Consider the following 13084-nt stretch of genomic DNA (forward strand, 5'->3'; position numbering starts at 1 on the left):
AGGATTATTTTAAATTATCTTTCATAATGACAAATCTGGGTAATTTAGACTCAATGTTAGAGGGTTAATTTAAACTATGTTTCATAATGGCCAAGATGGGTAATTTAGATGCAAATTTAGGGGGTTACTTTGAATTATTTTACATAACGACAAATGTGGATAATGTACATACAAATATGGGGGGTTATTTTGAATTATCTTTTCTAATGGAAGAGGTGTGTAATTTTTATGCAAAATTAGGGGGTTACTTTATGTATTTTTCATAATGGCAGTTATGGGCAATTTTTTTAATAAACTACAATAGATCTAATGGCTATTATTGGTGATGATGATTAGAGTCTACCAAATCAAAGGCTAGATGTTTCTTATTTTTGAGGGAATTTCTAGGATTTATCTTTTTTCCTAGCACTTTTGTGAAAATTAACGTGGTACCTCCGTTAGGGTCTCTAATTAGTAATAGTGAGATAAGATAAGATAAGATTCCCTTCCTTGCGTGCTTTTTGAAAAAACGCATCTTCCTAGTGCAAGGACATGGGTCATTAATATTTTAATGCACACTCATCTTGTTGTTGACGGACAGGGTGTTTGGATCCAAGGACTAAAGTTTAGGAGGCGTCACATCGGGTGTTCGGATGCTAACTAGGAGAAGTAAACATGAGCTAATTATAAAACTAATTGCAGAAGTTGTGGCTAATTCGTGAGACAAATTTATTAAGTCTAATTAATTCAGGATTAACACTTATTTACTATAGCACCACATTATCAAATCATGGACTAATTAGGCTTAATAGATTCGTCTCACAAATTAGTCTCCATATGTGTAATTAGTTTTGTAATTAGTCTATGTCTAATACTCCTAATTACTGTTCAATCATCCGATGTGACACGGACTAAAGTTTAGGAGGAGGTATCCAACCACCCATTTAATTATCCACTGTACTTGCTTCTCCAGGTCAGTGCAACAGCAACAGACATTGAAGTAAAACCATTTTGAATTTGACCAATTTTATAAGTAAATGTGCTAATATTTTTCTGATATTAAATATGTATCATTAGATTCATCATATAATATATATTTCTAGTATGCCTATTTGAAATCATATTTGTTGATACTGTTTTCTATAAACCTAAACAAGGCCTTGTTTAGTTCGGCTGGCATTTACACAGTGTTTGATGTGATGGCAAACACCGTAGCAATTTCGTTTGTATTTGTGAATTATTGTCCAAACATTGACTAATTAGGCTCAAAAGATTCGTCTCGCAAAGTTCAACCAAACTGTACAATTAGTTTTTGATTTCATCTACATTTAGTACTCCATACATGTATCATAAGTTTAATGTGACGGGGAATCTTCTTTTTACATAGTGCCAAAGTTGGGAGTTCGGGAAACTAAACAAGGTGCAAACTTGTAGCACGGCTAGTTACTCTACTAGTATTTAGCTGCCACGCCTACCTATCTAGATCTGCACGTAGTAGCTTCTGGCCTCCCATAGCCCATAGCCCATAGCGCCATACAGAGCAGTAGCCATAGGATAGGACGGCTGTGGCTGTACACTCCTAGAATCAATGACGCTAGCTACACAGCTTCCTTGGTCATGGAAGAATCAACACAGTCGATCATCATGTGCTCTGTGCTGTGGAGTCAAATCACGAGCGCCGGACGCAACAGAGACCGCCGCCGGAGCATCCTACACTCCACGGACGGTTGTTGGCTCAGTCAGTGCTAGCTGTTGCTAATGCACGGTGCGTCGTCACGTCAGTCGTGACCTGTTGGCGATGGAGGAGAAACAAATGTGCTGTCGATGCTCTGCTCGATCGAGTTGCATCCATCGATTTGGACGTTCCCATTGGTTGATCCGGACGTACTCGTACTACTCTAGCCTCTAGGACTAGGAGGGAGCATATGGCATCATCATGGGTGTGCAGGGCAGGCAGACGGGCAACTGATTCCAGCGAAAGGTCATGAGGAAGGAAGAGAAAGTCGTGCAGAGATTCCTTGCTAGTGTCAGCCTGGGGCGCCCAACAAAATGCATGTGACACAGCCATTCTCTTGCATGCAGATTGAACACCTAGCACGCTGCGCGCTCCTTTGTTCAGTACCACATCGAAGACTCACGCTCCATTTTCGCTGCTTAAAAGCATGAAAGCAGCGCCTGGCGCTTCGAACTCATCATATATTCTGATCTCATATTGTCGGCCCCCTACTTCGGGTCCTCTGATATGCACAGTTGAACAAGATTGATATAAAAATTCATATTTTTATTGATAGTGGAGAAAACATGTTAAATAGTTCGTGTTTACATAGAGTGGGCCTGTGGCCTACAACTCTACAGGGCGAGGGGCACGCGCCTGCAATACCTTTTGGGCTCTGCGGCGCCTGGAAGGGTCTAAATCACCCGTCCAGTCGTTCCCTGGCAGTACCTTTCCTGCCGGGGCTCAGGGTATGGTCCTTGAAGCCATGGTTGACCCGAACGTCTTGTCTTCCTCTGTACCCATCATCATGAGGGAACGAAGGAGAAGTTATCAGGTAAGATGAAACCGACCTTTGGACATCGAACGGGGGCGAGGTTCGTCCTTGGTCGTCGGGCGAGATAGAGTCCAGTCCTTATCCCTTGGGCGTGACCGAGCCCACCCCTCGGGGGTCGGGCGGGGCGGAGTCTATCCCTCAACCCTCGGGCAAGGCGGAGCTGTCCTGAAGGCGTCGGGCGGAACGGAGGCCCGCCCTTAGCCCTCGGGCGAGGCGGAGACTAGCCCTTAGCCCTCGAGCAAGGCGGGGCTAGCCTAAAGGCGTCGGGCGAGATGGAACCAAACTTCCGTCATTCGGGCAAGGAACGTAGCGGCGCCCTTATCCGTCCAGAAGTTTTTAACGTTCGATGGTTATTGGTTCCACCTCCTGGGGTACCCTAGTATTGGGTCCCCGACAATAGCCCCCGAGCCTCCGGGTGATTTGGATAGAATCGCCTGGGGGGTGTTCTCGATTTCGTCGGAGTTACTTTGCCGGAGGGTGCGCGCGAGCGCACCCGATGGGTGTAGCCCCCCGAGCCCCCGGGTGATTCGAGTAGGGTCGCCCGGGGGGTTGTATCAGACCCTTTGCGGGTAAAGCTGAAGGACTTAGTTTTTTGCCAACTGGATATTTTTTCGAGGGGGTCGTAGTATCCCATTCGCGGGGATCTCGTTCAGAGCTGACCTAACTGGGCCTTGACCGTGGATCGAGATCCCAGTAACGCTTGCGCCCTTGACTTCGGATCGTTCGCGGATCCGTCCTCAGTTGGGCCGGCCGCCGAGCTTCTGGGCCCTAGGTGGGCCAAAGAGAAAAAAGTCTTCGTGACCTGTGTTTCCCAGATGGGTAGAGAGTCCGGATTCGCCTAGGGAAGGTGAACCGTCCACCGTGATTTTTGGTGGGAGAGGATAGGGACTGCGGGCGCGTGTCCCGCGACGTGACGCGGCGGTGCGCGTGTCAGGCCCGGAGATCGAGGCAGACGGTTGCCCTTCTCGTGTCCGTCGCCCCTATAAAACCATGGGGTTCGCCCCTAAGGTTCCATATTTTGCTCCCTTGCCTTTGCATCTGAAACATCCGCCGCCAATCGCCGCAGCCTCCTGTGCCCGCACTGCCACTGTCGACCGGCTTGCGTCCGTGTTGCAGCCGCCGTCAAGCTTGCGCCTGTCTTGTAGCCGCCGTCGAGCTCACGCCCACCTTCTCCCCAATCGCTTTAATGGAGTTGTGGGGCAGATCTAGCATCACCTCTCGGTGTTTGGAGGGCCTCGTCCGCCGTGGCCTTCTCCGTCCACTGTCCACCGTCCAGGAGTGGCTGATACATTGTGATGAGGGTGAGCCGGCGCCGCCCAAAGGGTATGTCGTATCTTTCGCCATCTTCCATGAGCGGGGATTTGCGGTACCCACGCATAGATTCCTTCGAGGGCTGCTGGATTATTATGAGGTGGAGCTACAGCATCTTACCCCCAACGGGGTTCAACATATGGCGGCGTTTGTTGCCTTGTGCGAGGGTTTCCTGGGGATCGATCCCCATTTTGATCTGTGGCGGTATTTCTTTACCGTCAGTTTGTCAAAGAGGAAGATTGGGGGGAAGGATGTGAGCGTGCCGATGGGATGCGCTAGTGTTCATCTACGCCATGCCCGGTCAAGGGGTTACCCGTTCATGCGTCTGGCGACTTCTAACAAGGGATGGCACTCGCAGAAGTTTTATGTCAGGGATGATGTGAGTGCCACCCTGCCGAGGTACACCGGGCGCCTTATCGAAGAGGCTCCGGAGTCATGGGCTTGGGGCGTCCAGTTCAAAGATAAGAAACACCTTTCCGACCTTCTTTCCGCCCTCCAAGTCCTGAAGGAACGGGGCGTAAAGGGGGCAGGGATTATCGGAGCCTATCATGCGAGGAGGGTGGCTCCGCTGATGGCGCCGCGCTTCCCCTGCATCGGATGATGCCCGGGATGTCGTTCGAGGGGACGGTGCTTGTTGACGAGGTGCTCCCTTTCTCGGAAGTGGCGCAGCGCATTAAGGAGGCGACGGAGCCGACGAAGGATTCCGTAGGTGGCGTCCTCGACATTGTGTATCCGGTGCCCGGACATCCCCCAATGCGGCCGGAACCTGGGTTCTTCGAATTCATAAGCCTTCTTCTCCCGCGCTCTTTCTTTTTACTGAATCTCCATTTTTTTGATACTCGCTTTTGTGACGTTGGAACCAGCCGAGGGGGCTAGTCTTCAAAGACAGTCCGGTTCTGCTGCCAAAGGACAAGGCCGTGGCGGCGGTGAATCGACTCGCGGCCAAGCGGGACAAGAATGCAAGGGAGCAGATGAAGAAGAAGAAATGACTGAAGCAGGAAGCACGGGATCAGGGAGAGGACATGAGCAGTGATGATGATGACGACGACGATGATGATGACGATGAGGTAGTCGTCGACATGGATTGGGGCATCCTGGAGGACGAGGACATGCTGACAAGTGCCCACCCGTCCATGCATGGACCCTTCCCGTTCCACGCGGAGGGAAGTGAGTCGGTGAGGTCGGTGGAGGCCGGAGAGTCCGCCGCTTTGCACGGCATGCCGACCAAGGATCGGTGGATGGGGGAAGGCGGGCCTACCACAGCCGACCCCGAGGTGATGGTGGAGGGGAGTGGCTCTGGTGCCGCGCCCCATGAGACGGTGGAGAAGAGCCCCCCTGCCTCAGAGCAGGGGGCAGGCTCGAAACGGTCCCGCTCAGACAAGTCAGGGCAGGGATCTAGGGATCCGTCCCCAAAATACTTCCGCCGGCCGAAGGCGTCAGTGTAAGCCACTGATTCCCTTGTTTTCATCCTTTTTTCCCTTTCTATTTTGACCTAATGGCTTTTACCTTTGTGTAGGTTCTTGCGGACGAGCCACTCCCTGGGGCTGGCGCCCAAGAAGAGCCTCGCCATTCAGGTGGGACGGATGGCGCTGCCCGGCGTCGCCCCTGTTTCTTGTAGGAGTGGTGCCGATGTTGGAGCCGTGTTGGCTGATCCTACGACGCCTATGGTGGCACCCGCGCCCTCGGTGGTTGCTGAGCAGGTAGCATCTTCCGTGGCGGGCGTGGTACAGCCGGCCGAGGGTCGGGTATCGCCGACGGAGGTGGTGCCTGAGGGCGTAGTGCAGTTCATGCCGCCGGAGACCCAGGCGGGGCTGGATGTTGCTGTGATGGCGTCCGAGGGGGTGGCACAGTTGATGCCATCGGCGGCCCAGGCCATGGCGGGCTGGATGGAGGCGGACATGGCTGGAGGATCGTCGGGTGCGGCGGTGGTGCCGCATAGGATCAGGAGGGAGCCGCCTTCGGCCCTTTGTCGAGAGGCAACCGCTCCCCCGTGCGGGGGGAGCCGCCGCTCCAGTGGATGGCCGCCCAGGATCCGACGTCGGCTCTTTTCTTGCCCAACGATCATGCCGAGAGCATGGAGCGGGAGGGTCTTGACATCGGGATCTCGACCATGTTGGACGCCCTGGACCAGGCTAGAGGAGCCCTGCGTGAGATCGTTATCCCTACTACCCAGGTATTCGCTTGGTTTTCTTCTTTTTTCGCATGTTTTTGTGTTTTCGTATTTCTAATACCGGTCTTCTTCTTCTTTAGATTCTTGTTGCTCGTAGTCAGAATAAATCCCGATTCCTCCGTGAGCAGAAGGCAGAGTGGGATCGCCTCGTCGAGGAGGCCCGGCTGCGAGGAGATGTGGGTGTGTAGCTTGCTGCCGCCCAGCAGCAGGAGGTCCAGGCGCATCAGGACGCGGAGGATGTGTAACACCTCGGCGTTATGCCAGCATTTAGGCACTGCAAATCATGCATATCATGCATCATCAAGCATCCTCATCATACATGCCTAATCATGAAAATAATAACTGAAACACTGCTTCGAAGCATATGAAACATGCTCATGAAACCCGAATGTTGCATACATTTGTTTAGAGTTGTTTTGCCCTGATTATGCTTGCTAGCTTAGTAGAACTTGTTTGGCAATGATTGTAAATCATCTAGAATTATTTAGCATAATTTTTGGAGCAAAGTTTGTATTCAAATTATTGCAAAATTTTGCCTTAAAATAATTCCCCCAAAAATTATGGTTTTGAGTTAAAATTGACTTTGATTTTATAATTCAAAATCTAGATAGAATTGGACTTTGGTTATAAAAGCAAAGTTGTAGAGAATTAACTTCTAATCAACTTTCATTTTTGGTACATTTTCAAAAGATGTCATTTTCTTGCTCAAAATGATATTTGAAAGCTGGTATTTGAAAAATTTCTTGAAAATATAAATTGAAAAAGGCTTTTCTCATTTCGCGGGCCGCCGCCTCGTTTTTCGACCCACGGCCGAAGCCGGCCCGGCCTGCTGCAGCGCCACGCCGTCCCGCGCGTGCCCCGCATTCGGCCCAGCCCAGCGCCGCGCCTGGCCTGCCTCCGCGCTCGCCCGCTCGCTGGCTCGTCGCGCCGCGCCATGCCCGACCAGCGGCAGAGCACGCCCGCCGCGTGGCGGCCATGCGCCGTCTTCGCCACCGCGCGTCGCAGCCGGCCTATGTCCGCTCCCACGCGCCCGCCTTCATCTGCTGAAGCCACTGCTCTCGCCTTCACTCTCCCGCGCTGCCTCTCTTCTTCGCCCGCGCCGAGCTCGCTCTCTCCCCCTCGCCGTGGCCACCACGCCATTCCCGCAGCCGCCGAGCTTCCCCATCGCGCGCCAGCAGCTCTTGCCCGCACTGCTGCAGCTCCATGTTCGTATTGGTCATCGACACGGAGAAGGTAGTGGCCACCGCTCGCCATTGCCGACGGCAATCCTTGCTCCGGTGAACCGCCCCTCCCTTGTCACCTCTACCCGACGCGGCTTGGCGTGGGAAGCATGGTGGTGCCCTCCGTTTCGCCGGGGAACCTCGCCGTCGGCGAGTGCGCGCCGGTCAGCGCCGCCCCTGCTTCGGCCTGGCCGACAGGTGGGGTCGTTGACACACGAGGACCCACTCGTCAGCGCCCTGGCTCGGGTCTAGGTGCACAGCACCGGGTGCACCCAGCGATTGTGTCGGCTGAAGTTTAAAAGGATTTCAAAAATGAATTTTCAGATTTCTGTTAAATGCTTTGGAAAATGGTTGTATACTCAAATTTGCTCCAAATCAGTTGAAATAAATTTTGCTAGGTTCCTTATCACCAGATCTACTTGAGAAAATTATTGCATGTCATTTTTGAGATACTTTTCTGTATAACTTTATTTAATCATGGATATTGCTGATAAATTGAAAAATATGTAGAAAAACCTATAAGCTTCAGAAAAATATGATTTCCAATTTTGTTAATCTTCTTATGTAATGTACTTCCTAGGAAAAATATGTGTCATGCATGTGCTGTAGAAAAATTTTGAGGTGTAGTTCAAGTACCTTTAATGGCTGATTTTTGTTATTTTTGCTAGAGAGCAAACTTTGTATAAAACATGCATGTGATAATTTTTGTATAGTGATTGTATGCTATGAAGATCATAGGAAAAATGCTAACTCTGTTGTTTGACACTTTTCACAGTACAAAGTATTTTCATGTTCATAATCATGCGATAGCTTGTTATTTTTGTGTAGGCTAATCCACCTATTCAAATACCATGAAAATCTGATGGTAGACTACTTAGGGTAGTACTGTGCTATGGTAATTTTCGATGATTTTTCTAAGCAATAAAAATAGATGTTACTATTCAAACCTATTATTAATTAGGGTTTAATCAAGTGTTGCTTTATGTGTGATTAAGAAATTAGTAAAGCTTTGGTGTATCTTTGAAGCATTTAATAAGATGTGTTGATTTAGCATATTAGTAGTAGAAGAGAATGCGGTAGATGACATGTGCTTGTAGTATATGTTCTTGGATGATGTTGACTACCTTGCAATCAAACATATCCATTGTATTCATCTCATTCGATGCACCGATTGCATAAGCGCTTACGCACATTACATCATACAGGATCACAAACCGAGAACCCAGTCGTCATACCCGAGGAGCCCCAGGAGCAGCTCGAGGTGCAGCCGCAGGAAGTGCCCGAAGCCGACGAGGAGGACGTTGAGGAACTTCCAGAGTGCCCCGATCACCACTCGAGCTCCTTCAAGAGAGGCAAGGCCCAGAGCATTTTTCTCCCCGGTTTGCAATTATTAATTAAATGCTTTACTTTAATTGATGCATTACGTTCAGGAGTTGTTTGCAACCGTTGCTGTATTATACCTTGTCTACCTTTGTTATACTATATCCTTGTTACCCTAGTATCCACAGTCGAGTCAATGCTTAGCTGGCTTAGACTGGTAGAAGTCGGGTGATTTCCTGTCACCTGCGAGCTATAGGTGGTTACCTGGATCTGCTTGGATGACTATGAAGTCATGGTATAACTAAGTGTTAAATGAAGTTGAGACCGGACAGAGACTTACAGAGTTTTGGACTGTAGTGCTTTTCCGTCTGTGTCGATTAAGGACCGACCGTTGTTGGGCCTCGAGTCATGTTGAACGCATGCCTTACATTTAGCTGGCCGGATAAAGTACCTTCCGACCGTGAAGCTGGGAGATTATTCGGGCCGAGTAGATTGCCCGCAGCGCACTGTGCCGGAGCAGGTGTGGTAGGACACGGGGGCGAGATGATAAGACCAAAGTGTAGTTGGTCAGCCCCCGGGTACATGTGGTTCCTGGCAAACTCGAGATTCCTGGATAGTTGACTCGGTGATCAATATCTCACTTTAGCGGGTGAGTGAGGTTTGTGTAAGGAATAAATCACCAGCTGGTTAGGAATCAATTCGAATCGCCATCGCTCCTGGATAGTGAGCACTTGACTTGAGTTACTTCATCGTAGTAATGTTGATGGAACACTTGGACAGTTATAATGAATATGATAGTATGGAAGTTGTTTAATGATCATTGGTTATCATTATCTGCTTAATCACATGTTTGCTCTAGTATAGGTGCAAATCTAGTCGACAGGTTATAATTAATTAACTTAGCAATAAAGTCTTTAGAAAGGTTTTTGAAATGCCAAAAATGCTTTCTTTGTAAATGAGTCAGCTACCCTACTATAAAGCCCTTCATAATCCTTGGTGTCACTTATTTTCGGTTATGTCGGGTAAGTCTAGCTGAGTACCTTCTCGTACTCAGGGTTTTATTCCCACTTGTTGCAGATGGGCAGATGTATTACAGCTACTGTATCAACTGCCTTTATCCTACGATGGGTGATGCTTAGGACCATGGGCATGGTCATTCCTTACGTCTTGTCTAATGCTTTTGTTGGAGATGATAATTCGCTGGCACTATATTTGAACTCTGTGTGAGTGTGTGTGGTTTTGAACAAATGACTTCCACTACTTTTATCGAACTCATTTTGTAATAACTATGTTTAAACTCTGATGTATCTGAGATACAAACTTTTATGTAATATGTGATGGTGACCGCTAAACTTATTACGATCTTGGCTGGAATGGAAGTTGGTTTGAAATCCTTCATGATTTCATGGACTACCGGGTTATACGGGCTTAAGTTTGCTAAATCGTCTGCTCTGGCGGATGATTTTCTTACTTAATTTCGTATAATTGGTCGGTTCTGTTACAGTTGGCATCAGAGCATGGTTTAGCGTGTTACTGTTCATAAGTGTATTTAAAACAAAAAGGCATTTGAAAAACGTGATTTCCAAACTATAAAGTGTGCCAGTGGTCATATCCTTTATGCCCAGTTAAGGACTCTAGGTGGCTTAATTAAGTACTGACTTGGGGTTCTTGCATCATATTTCTCTTTCGTCGCTCATATGGCGTGCTATTCTATGAGTGCCACTTGTTTAAGTGGTAATGTATGGATCATTTGCCTCTACGCCTCGGTAAGTGTGAGTTGTGAGAGCATGATCGGATACACCGCCGATCTAGGGTGAATGCTTATATGATGCTGGAGTAATTACATGTTCTACGCATGTTTTACAAAGGTATCTCATGTATGGGTCTTTCGTCTGTTGAGGCGATGCCGTCAATAGGACGATGGTTCGGGTAGTTACTACCATTGTACACGTATCTGGGGATTCGTGTAGAGCGTGTAGATAAAATTTACTGCTTTTATGCATTCATTGGGAATTGGGCTGAAATGAATCTTCTGCAGGTACATAACAACGCTATCGTGTAGAACGTATTAGTTACGTATTTGAGAGATCGTTTGTATGCCACAGAATTCGTCGCTAGACTTATTTATTTCATAATTTTGTGAGAACGTACGGCACGTACATACATCATATTACTTGTGCATTTCATTCCTGTCATGCATTCGTCCCCTTATAAATTGATTATCTCATTTTGATAAAAGTTGTATCACCTAAAATATGTTTCCCTGGGGTAATAAAAGAACTTTTGCTATAGATGGCCCACACAAAGCAGACCGCCCGTAAGTCCACCGAAGGAAGAGCACCTACGGGAGGTCATCCTCCATATCGCCCATCGGCACCTGGCGCTAGGTTCAGGCCACCACAGCAAAGAAGTTAGAATTTTCGTGGACCCCAGAAGCCTTACAAGATGGCAGTACAGCCCAACAAGGCAGCCGCAACTATGGTACAAGGCAGTTCTAAGGGAGCTGTGGGATCTGCTGGAACAGTGAGGGGACCCTGCTATAACTATGATCAACCCGGCCACTTCTTGAGGTTTTGTCCGTATCCGCCCAAGAAGAAGCAGCAGACTTATAATGCTAGGGTGCATAGTACGACTGTGGATGAAATTCCTGATGGAGAGCCCGTCACTGCTGGTAAGTTTCCTGTCAACGAAAACCCTGCAGTTGTTCTATTTGATTCTGGATCATCGCATTCTTTTATGAGTCAAGCATTTCCACAGAAACATGAACAACTATGCACAGAATTGGGTTATGGTTACCGTATAAGTTCAGCAGGGGCTGATGTTTTGACCAACCGGATGGTTCGAGGGGCAACCCTTGAATTAGGTAGCAGGAAGTTCCAAGTGAACTTGATAGTTATGCCTGGACTAGTTTTGGATGTCATTATAGGGATGAATTGGATGAAGGATTGGGGAGCAGTCATAGATACTGGAAGTCGAGTACTTACCCTTAAGGATCCCCTGGGTGAGGGTACTTTCCAAGTACCATTGCCTCGGAGAACAGACCTTATAAGTGTTACATGTGCTACGGTAGTCATTCCAATTCATCAGATTCCGGTAGTGTGTGAGTTTCCGGATGTATTCCCAGATGAGCTACCTGGTCTTCCGCCGGATAGGGAGATTGAGTTTGGAATTGAATTAATCCCCGAAACAGCTCCGATTTCAAGGAGACCCTATCGGATGCCTCTAGATGAACTAGCTGAGCTGAAGAAGCAATTAGAAGATTTATCAAAAAAGGGGTTTATTCGGCCAAGCAAGTCTGAATGGGGATGTCCCGCCCTGTTTGTGAAGAAGAAGAAAGAGGGCACGTTGAGAATGTGCGTAGATTACAGGCCACTCAACACTGTAACCATCAAGAATAAGTATCCCTTGCCTCACATTGATGTTCTATTTGACCAGTTAGCCAAGGCCAAGGTGTTCTCAAAAATAGATTTGAGATCCGGTTATCATCAGATCAAGATTAGGCCACAGGATATACCGAAAACTGCATTTTCCACCAGATACGGGTTGTATGAGTATCTTGTCTTGTCCTTTGGCTTGACAAATGCTCCTGCATACTTTATGTTTTTGATGAATACAGTTTTCATGCCAAAATTGGATAAGTTTGTGGTGGTGTTCATCGATGACATTCTGGTGTACTCCGAGAACGAGAAGGATCATGAAGAGCATCTGAGAATTGTCTTGACCAGACTTAGGGATCATCAACTGTATGCTAAGTTTAGCAAATGCGAATTCTGGTTGAAGAAAGTTCCTTTCCTTGGTCACATTCTGTCAGAAAATGGAGTTTCAGTCGATCCAAGTAAGGTGCAAGAGGTTATGAATTGGAAAGCACCGACCACAGTTCCTGAGATTAGAAGTTTCTTAGGACTAGCCGGTTACTACCGTCGCTTTATACCAGACTTCTCGAAGATTGCCAAACCTATGACAAGTCTGCTACAGAAGGATCACAAGTTTGTGTGGACAGAGGAGTGTGAAGCAGCTTTCCACACTTTGCGGAAACTGTTGACCACTGCTCCTATTCTAGCACAACCAGATATCGAGAAACCATTTGATGTGTTTTGCGACGCATCGAAAACTGGATTGGGCTGTGTTCTTATGCAAGAAAGGAGAGTCATTGCTTATGCTTCACGTCAATTGAGAAAGCACGAGGTCAACTATCCAACACATGATCTTGAACTTGCTGCAGTGGTGCATGCCCTAAAAATTTGGAGACATTATCTACTTGGTAATGTGTGCAATATTTTCACGGATCACAAGAGTCTTAAGTACATCTTTACCCAACCAGAGCTAAACATGAGATAGCACAGATGGTTGGAATTGATCAAGGATTACAACTTGAATGTGCAATATCATCCTAGAAAAGCTAATGTAGTGGCAGATGCTTTGAGCAGAAAGTCACATTACTTGAATGTGCAGCCATTACTTGAAGATGGGTTCGATCTGATGCATCCTGCTGTGTTACATAGTATTCAGATTAGTTGCTCTTTGGAGAGTAAGAT

Source organism: Miscanthus floridulus, chromosome 9 (genome assembly GCF_019320115.1).
Source record: "Miscanthus floridulus cultivar M001 chromosome 9, ASM1932011v1, whole genome shotgun sequence".
In the NCBI taxonomy this organism is placed as follows: domain Eukaryota; kingdom Viridiplantae; phylum Streptophyta; class Magnoliopsida; order Poales; family Poaceae; genus Miscanthus; species Miscanthus floridulus.